The sequence below is a fragment of the Corylus avellana genome, chromosome ca1 (assembly GCF_901000735.1).
Source record: "Corylus avellana chromosome ca1, CavTom2PMs-1.0".
In the NCBI taxonomy this organism is placed as follows: Eukaryota; Viridiplantae; Streptophyta; class Magnoliopsida; order Fagales; family Betulaceae; genus Corylus; species Corylus avellana.
In genome coordinates, this window is record NC_081541.1 from 47608817 (window position 1) to 47618467 (window position 9651).

The window sequence follows — 9651 nt, forward strand, 5'->3', positions numbered from 1 at the left end:
TTTTCCTCTTCCAAAAAAGTTGAGTTTCTAAAGAAAAATCATTTTGCATTCCAATGAATTGGATGAAAGTTGGTAGAAAGCAGTGTAATTTGTAAATATAAAGATGTTGAGACTTCAAAGGCCAATCAAGACCTAAGGAATCAAAACTGCATCAAGATACTTGTATACCGAGTAATGGTAAAACTCAAAAATAAATAAAATAAAAGAAGAAAAGAGAATAGATGAAAAATATAGGCTAATATTTACGGTTGATTTTACTATAGTTCATTTAAAATTTACGGATAATAACCTTTTTTTTCTTTTTCTTTTTTTTCTTTAAATGAATGAAGTTAATAACTTTTTTAGTATTTGAGTTTTGAGGACTTTTTTATTATTATTATTATTTTAATCTAGGTTTCAATTTGTATCATAGTACATATGTTATCAATAACAATGGAATTCGTACCTTCGCCTATATTCCGTTAAAAAAAAAAAAAAAAAAAACTAATGGTTTGCCACGTGTCCTAACGAAAATTTAAAAATAAAAAATAAAAAAAGATGAAAAATAAAAAAGCATAAAAATAATTTTAAAAAAGGGGGTTAAATACATTTTTCCCCCTGTGGTTTAACAACTTTATTTTTTGACCTCTAGAGTTTAGTTTTTATCACATGAAGTACCTAGGATTTACATAAAAACGGAGATTATACCTCCATCTAAATTTCGTCCAAAATTTGATGAAAAGCCACGTCAGCACCATAAAAAAATCGATACGTGTCCATATATTAATTAAAAATACAAAATAAAAATTTTAAAATTAAAAAAATTAGAAAAATTAGAAAATTTAAAAATTTAGAAATTTAAAAATTAAAAAAAAAACATGAGAAATGGGTGACTTAGGGCTAGTTTGGGATTGCATTTGAGGGGTCTAAAAGTACTTTTAACACTTAAAAAACCCGTTTGAAGAAAAAAGTATTCGTTTGGTAAAAAAATTAAAAGCGTTTTTATGGGTCCAAAAAACCTAAAAACGGCTAAAAAACAATTTTGGCAAAAGTTTAAAAGTGAAGTTTTTGCCCAAAAACTCTTTTTGAGTTAAAAACTATATTTTTCAAACGCAATCACAAACAGACTCTTAAACCCATATACTTTGAGCATTTTCAGCAGCATTAGGTATTTTACCTAGTGAAAAAGTACAATTATTTACTTTAACTATTGTTTTTTCACTACACACTCCAACAGATTCTCTATTTCATTCTATACTTGTTTTAAAATATTATTTCTCATTATTTTTTTTATTATATTATTGCCAACACTTAATTAAAGAGAAAAATAAACACATATATAGAAATCATTCATAAAAACAAAAATAAACACATATGAGGAACATTCATCTCACATGCAGTAACTAATTCTTAAAATTAATAACATAAATAAATTTTTTCATCCAACTGCAATTGGTTTGTTTCCATCCTTGTGTTTTTATGCAATAAATTTTTTATCCAACTACAATTGATTTGTTTCCATCCGTGTGTTTCCATGAAATAATTTTTTTTCTTGCATTCAATTTTTTCATCCAACTGTGTGAAGAAATTTTGTGTGCGAGAGAGATAAATTTTGTGTGAAGAAATTTTGTGTTTGAGAGTGGAACGTAACAAATGTGAAGATGTGTTCAAAAAAAAAAAAAAAAAAAAAAAGATGTTAGGTGAAAAGAGGTAAAATAAAGAAATAATAAATAAAAAATAAATAAATAATATTTTATTCATTTAGTGTGCTATATTCACCATAACAATGTAACTATTCTAGCTAATAACAAGCTACTCTGTTGGAGTTAAAAAAAAAAATAATAATAACTAAATATAATTAATATTAATCTTTTAGCTAAGCTGGTGAAAATGGTCTAAATGTCTAATAAGACAGGAGAATGAAGTCCAGCGCTCCCACCAATATGATGGAATATGATGGATCGACGGTCATCGAGACAACAAAGCTTGCAACCTAATTAATGGGCGCATTAATTGTCACAGTGAGGGACAAGAGGGAACAGGATCCTCCCCAGTCTATAATGGACTGGAGAATATCGAGTTCATAATTAGGATTTCATCTCAGAAATCTTATGGCCACAAATGGGACACATATCCCACTAATAAAAATAAGGATAAAGTACATATAACCCCCTCAAACTATTACCCAATTGACAATATTTCCCATAAACTTTCAATTGTGACAATGTCCCCCCTAAACTACCAAAACATTGTCAATGTCACTGCCAAGACTAACAAAAAGATCAAAATGCTCCTATATATTTCTTAATAAGACAAAAATACCCTTATAAATTAAAAAAAAAAAAAAATTGTTCTTAAACGAAATTTTTTTAATTTTTTATAAGAATATTTTTTAAAGAGAAAAACGAATATATATATTTTTTTAAAACGGAAATTTTTATTTTAAAAAGTTTATAAAACAAAATAAAAAACGAAATTTTTATAACAAAAAAAATCGATTTTTTTTTTTAATTTTTTTCTTATAAAAAGGATTTTTTTTTAATTTTTAATTTTCTAGCCTTTGGATTTTTTTTTTTTTTTTTTTAAATTAGTTTTAGGTTTTTTCTAGAAGTTTTATTATTTTTTGTTTTTATTTTATTAAGGGTAGTTTCGTCAATGGGGAAACATTAACAATTTTTTGGTAGTTTAAAGGGGACATTGTCACAATTGAAAGTTTGTGGGGGACATTGTCAATTGAGGTTATGTAGACTTTTCTCTAAAAATAATAATGAATATTATTTTAATTAAAAAAAATTAATAAAACTTAAGAAAAAGAAAAAGAAAAAAAAGAAGGGGTGGCTGGCCACCATTTTGGAATGAGAGCCAACCCAATGGCCCGGCCCGGTGTGAACCACCCAATGGCCTGGGGGTGGTTCGGCCACCATCTTTAAAGGGGGGGGGTGGCAGAACCACCATCCAAAACCCTTTGGGGCAAGGGGTGGCCAAACCACCCTATGGCCCCTTGAAGTCAGCCGGGTGGTTGACCACCCCAGAAACAACCTTTTTTTTTTTTTTTTTTATACTGCTTAGAACCACCTTTTGCAAGATGGGGGTGTTTGAACCACCCATAGGCCAGCCAGGGGTGGTTATTTTCCACAACCGGCTGAGCCACCCTACTTACCCAAAATGGGGTGGCAGCCTGCTGGTGGCCAGCCACCTTCATTTCCTTTTTTTTTTTTCTTAATTTTTTTATTAATATATTTTTTTTAATTTAAAATACTATATTATTATTATTTTTATTAATGTGATATGTGTCTCATTTGTGGTCATAGAATTTATAAGATGAAATTCTAGTCATGAACTGGATATTCTCCCGTCCATAATGGACCGGAGAGAATCCTGTTCCGGGACAAGAGGGCCCCACACGAGTGGTTGGTGAGAATAGTTTTATTGTGTGGTGTAATAGTAAAGTATTTGATGGTGTTATACTGCAATCAACAAACGTTTAGCATTGCAATGGTGTAGTAATAATACGAAAGAAATACTTTATGCATTTCATCAATCTTATCATATGTCTAATCTCTAGGGGCCACGAATCGTGTTTTTTTTTAGGAGGTTTTGCAAAAACTGTTAACCGTTATATATATAATATGAAATAATGTTGTTTTTATGTTTAAAATTTTAAATATATATAAAAATGTATAAAATCTATAAACTGTGTCGTATGTAATATGATATTATCGTATTACTAGAGAAACGACATGGTTTTGGTTTCTTTTTTTTTTTAAAAGCTGTTAGCGGCTATTAAAATTACTAAGGCAATTAGAGGAAGCAGTTAGTGATAGTTGGAAAATATGAATGAGAGATTGAACGAAACTTAAGGACTGTATATACATGAATGTCTCAAAAATGCATATAAAGATAAAGTAATGATAGAAGGAATACTATAGAGTCTTCCCAAATGTAATATGCCTTTTAAAGACATCACATTTGGGAGGACACAATGAGGACACTAGACCTCCTTGTTAGGAAATTAAGCGGTTATGGAGTTTTTACATTAATATACATAGTTAAACATAACTCTAACCCAAAAAACTAAGCTAATGGGCTAAGGTCCACTTAAGTATATTAAATACTATTTTCTTTTATATTTTCTCAATGTGGGACTCAATACTCGCAAGTGTACTCATAACACTCCTTATATAACCAAGAGTAGTAGACCACATAGAGAGAAAGGTTTATAAAGATAGCCATGTGTATTAAGTTTCACATTGCTTAATTACTAGGTGAAACTGTGCTTTATAAGGAATTCAAGGGGAAGCTCTAAATTGACTAGTCATCTTGGAGTGATAACGTAAATGTGGTTAACACTTTTTTCTGAATTGTTACAAATGGTATCAAAGCCACCTACTAACTCCAAGTCATGTGGTACTGGAGCATTAAATGACATAGCCCTCAGTAAGAATTCGATATTAGGTATCATTAGATTTGTGATACATCGGAGATGAAATTATTACAGATTGAGAAAATCTATACCGATCAGAATGGGTCAGATATGATGATAAAATCATTGCCTATGCATAAGCTTGAAACTAGAAAATAAAAATAAAATAAAATAAATAAAAAAAATAAAAAATCTTAGTGGACCACACATAGTCCAAAAGGAGAGATTTGTTGGGTGGTCCCACCTATGTGGTGGGACCAACCCACGCAGTGCTACAAAATAAAGGGCATCAGCCTTTGTTCTATGGCAAGGAGAAGAGGTCAAACAATGCGTGACCCTCTTGACAAAAAAAAAATTGGGGCTTTTCATATGGCCATTTCAGTATTATGTTCTTGACAATAAGAGCTACGTATTGACTGATCGATCCAGTTGGTTAGTTGCTCATACATATTTGGTGAGATCTTTCTTTATTGTTCTTATTGAAATCCACTCTTGGAGTGACTAATTTGTGTTTTAATTTAAGAATGTATGTGTTCTTAATGTGTTGCTCGCCTCTAGATATTGCTATTGAGAATATACTTGTAAACTCATTATTGTTGGTAGAAGAAGCTTTAATTGAATTAGGTCTCGTAGTTTTTCCCTTCACATCAAAGGGTTATCGATGTAAAAAATTTGGTGTTTTGCTTGTGAGTTGTTTGATTTATTTCTCTACATTGTCGGTGAGTTGTTTATTCGATGTTAGATTGACTATTTAATTTGCACGAAGATGAATAGATAATTTCCGATGTGTGTGCCTTGATTGGCATTCACTCCTATATATATAAAATACTGCAAAACTACATAAACAAACATGGAGATAATGAAAAGATGGTTGAGAGAATGATTTTTATCATTTTTCTTAAAAATATTGAATAATTATAGATAAACCATATGCATGGGATATAGTATATTGAGTAATTAATTGTAAGTAAACTATCTAAATGGGACAAGGTAAATTAGGTAATCATCAAACTTTGACCATTATACTTACAAATTATATTGCTGTTGTTAAATTTTATATATGTATATTTAGTCGTACTCGTACCTCATGAAAAAAAAAAAAAATTAATAAACTTCTTTTTGTTTTTGTGGAATCAACAATTCCCTTTCTTTTATTTTATAAAGAAATGAAATCATATTTAAATAAGTAAATTACATCATGTCATAGTAATTTAGAATTGAATAATTGAATAATTTTAGTTCTAAGGTGCTTATTTACTTTAATTGAATAATTGGATTTTAATTACATTAATGATAAGGAGATTTACCATCCAAAGGGATTTAGAATTTTAAATTTCATTTATTTTATGTTGTAATTTATACTTGAAGAATCAAAAAGTAAATCTAAAAATTAAAAAAAAAACTAATTATAAACTTAAGTAAAGAGTAGGCTTTTGTTTGTTCTTTTGAGGGTAACCATAGATAAAGAAACCGAAGTATGAACCATCTTTAGAGTTTGTTTGAGATTGCGTTTGAGAAATAAAGCTTTAAGTAAAAAGCTTTTTTTTGGCAAAAGTTTCGTTTAAAAGCTTTTGTCAAAAGTGCGCTTTTGCCATTTTTATAGTAAATTTTTTTTTTTAAAAAAATAACTTTTGAAATTTTTTACCAAACAGGCTAGCTTTTGTTTGGCATGGCTTTTTAAATACTAAAAGTAAAAATACTTTTTAAGCTATCTAACCTAATCCCAAACAGGTCATTATTCCTTTTTGTATCTTTGTTTTTTTTTTTTTTTTTTTTTTTTGACATGTACGCACAAAAGGAGGGAATATGATTCGAACTAGTGACCTCCGCTTCATTAGGCATGATCCTAACCAATTGAGCTACCCCTTAAAGACTTTTTTGTATCTATTTGGTGTACGAGAAGGATGAAAAGATTTTGAAAGGGTATATGGATATGTGGGCGCGCCCACACCACACACACATATATATAAGCAATAAAGTTTTTTTTTTTTTTTTGGAAAAGAATGAGCGATATATAAATCAAAACAACTTAAGCATAATGCTCTACAGAGATAATGTCTAAAATGGAATTAGGAACTTCGTCAATAAGGACTTGTTCCACACTACAGGATAATGCTTCCTTCGCCTGGCTATGAGTAGCACCATTGAGATTTTGTCTAACACGATTAATCTTCTAGATTTGTAGACAATTAAGCAAGTCCCTCGCCTCCTCCATAAGATGACCGTAACGGTTCCAATTTCTCCCATCTTTATTACGAGCTTACACCACTTGGAGGGAGCCACTGTCTAGAACCACCCTATGAAAACCCAATTTCTGACTCAACTTAATGGCCCTTAATGCCACTGCTGTCTCCGCAATATTGGGCTCTACGATGTAGTCTTTTGGCGCTACCACACCTCTCCCTTCCCATCTCTGACAACCACAGTAATACCCATCTTCCTTCTACTCTTATCCATAGCTATATCCCAATTTATTTTAACAAACTCGTTCTTAGAGGCTTCCCATTGAACGTCATCTGTAATCACCCTCTCCATCGGGCTATCTTTCCGAGAGTTAGCTAATTTGAATGCCTCTAGAGACTTCGCGGCACACCCGATTACACTAGAAGGAGGACTAACCTTCTTCCCATAAACACATGCGTTCCTACGAAATCATAACATTCTAGCCACAACCGCCATGAGCTCTATATCTTCCTTCTCCAAAAATTGAAAAAGCTCTTCCAATATGAAAACAAGCTCCTCCAATATAAGCAATAAAGTTGGTAAAGCAATAAAGATGGTAGCACACTTTTTTTTTTTTTTTTTTTTAATTTTTAACGAAGTATCTCTTCATTGATATAATAATCAAACAGAGCAAAATGCTTCATACAATACCAAAGATACAATTTAAAATCTTCATAACTCAAACATTATCTATGACATACACAATAGCTTCTCGGGCTATTGCAAAATAATATCTACGAAAAGTCACTGTCCCAATCAATTTAATTTCAGATCTACAGCAAATTCCGACGAATTACGTCTCTATATCTACTACCAGGTCATTGATTCTTTATGCCTAACTCCTCCATCATCGGTGTATGGTTTGCTCTCAGAAAATGAACCATAAGAAAACAAAAGACCGACTGAAAACCAATTCCGTTATTCTTAAGGATTTGTGAAAACAAAACCTATAAAAAGGAATAAAACTTCACCCCATAGATCACTACAAATAGCAGATTTAGAGAGAATACATTCTTATTTAAAAACAATGAAAATACAATAATAAAAGCCCAACACACCCTCATGTGTTTCATGCGCCACCGCCAATCAGCCACGCGCCGCTGGAATGCATCATGAGGACCATTGACACACAGGCCCTAGTCCATCTACCATGGAGGCGGAAAAAAAGAGGGAAAAGGGGGAAGGAGAAAGGGGGAGGAGGGAGTTGTAACTCCCTCCCCTAGTTTAACCCCTCATAGATTTGACAATTAACCATGTGTGTTATGAGTCTAGTAATAGAGGTATTTTAGGATTAGAATACTTAGAGATAATAAGTTATGTTTATAAAATTAGATTTATAATTTAAATATTATATATAATATGTTATCATTAAAGATAATATATTATCTCATTAGAAGTAGTTTATTTCTATTAGTCTTTTATATTTATTATGTGTTGTAAGTCTCTATTTAAAGATACTAAGTTTATTAATGAAATTAAGCAAAGATTAATTATTCAGCTCTTTAGTTGATTTAGGGCTATTAGGGTTTCTTGAACTAACCTTAATCTATCAGTTACGTGCTAGAGCAATTAAGCCGATAACAATGTGGTGATTTGTATTTTACTTTTTTATACCTTTGAAACAAACAAAAGTGATTTTAATTAAGCCATCAAAGATTTATGAAAAAATAAAAAATAAAAATTGATTTAGTTTGAACATAATAACATCATTACATCAAAATGATTAGAGTAGTCTTATGGAGACTTCCAAAATACCCAAACTTCTTTATTATTTGACGTGGCACAAACTAACCAAAAACATTTATTCTATCTCCTATTCAGTGCCACCCCATTAGACCATCTGGTGGTCACAACCACTAGGTGGGCCATGAGAAGGGATCAAAGCTACTAGCGAAGGCTCTCGGGCTGATCAAACAACTCCTAAGCTTTTGAGATGACTACCTTAAGGGTTTTAGAAACAGTGCAACCATTTTAAAGTAGGATTAGCAATTTTTGACACGATTTGTAAATTCGATACAAACCTTTCACGAAATTAAATGATTAAGTTTATGAGTCAGATTCGTTTAATTAAATGAGTATGGTTAGAAACTTAGAATTGACCTACATAGTCATATATTCATGCTTCAATAGGACCCAAACTCGACACACGCGACATAATGGTAGGCAATTTTTGACATGACCCTGCTCGACATGAACCTAATGCAAAATTAGAAAGTTAGAGTTGACCTATTTAATTAAATGAGTTGGCTTATGATTAACCTAGATAGTCTTATACACATATCTCAACACCATAGCCAGCTCGAGCCTTAGGTGGATTAGGCGGCCACCTAAGGCCCCAATTAATAAATATTAATGAAGATTTTTTCCTTAAAAAATTATTTAAGGCCTTAATTACCGTCAATATTATTTAATTAAGGCCCCAAATTATGGTAAATAAGTAATTGAGAAGAGATATACTAAGGGTACTAACTCTTTTACTAATAGATGCTTACTAAACTAATGTGTGACTCATTCATTGGTACTAGTTACATTTATCTTAATTAATTGTTTTATTTTTCTCCCATGAACTAGCTACACATTAATTTAGTAAGCATTTGTTAGTACCCCTAGCATTTCTCAATTGAAAAACATTAATATTGTTTGATTCTCTTAAAATCTTCAACATTCCATTCTTGAAACAAGTATTGCAATAATTGATAGCATTAAATAAGAAAATCAAATAATATATTAATATCAAAGTCATTCTCCGAGAATGATTAGTTTTGGCGTGGTGCTTTTGCTCATGCCTAGAGAATGGCTACCTATGTCCCGAATTGAATCTGCACCAGGCAGATCTATTATATAAGCGGAAGATTGAGCATGGGTTAGCAGATGTAGACGTCATAGGATTTCAATGTAAGATTTGTATGTTTTTAACCTTTATGACGTGTAATCTTTTAGCTTCAGCTATGAATTTCAGAGTTATGCTTTATGATTGTAAGAGCTTTTATGGTATTGATTATTCATGAATGAAATCGAAATGAATT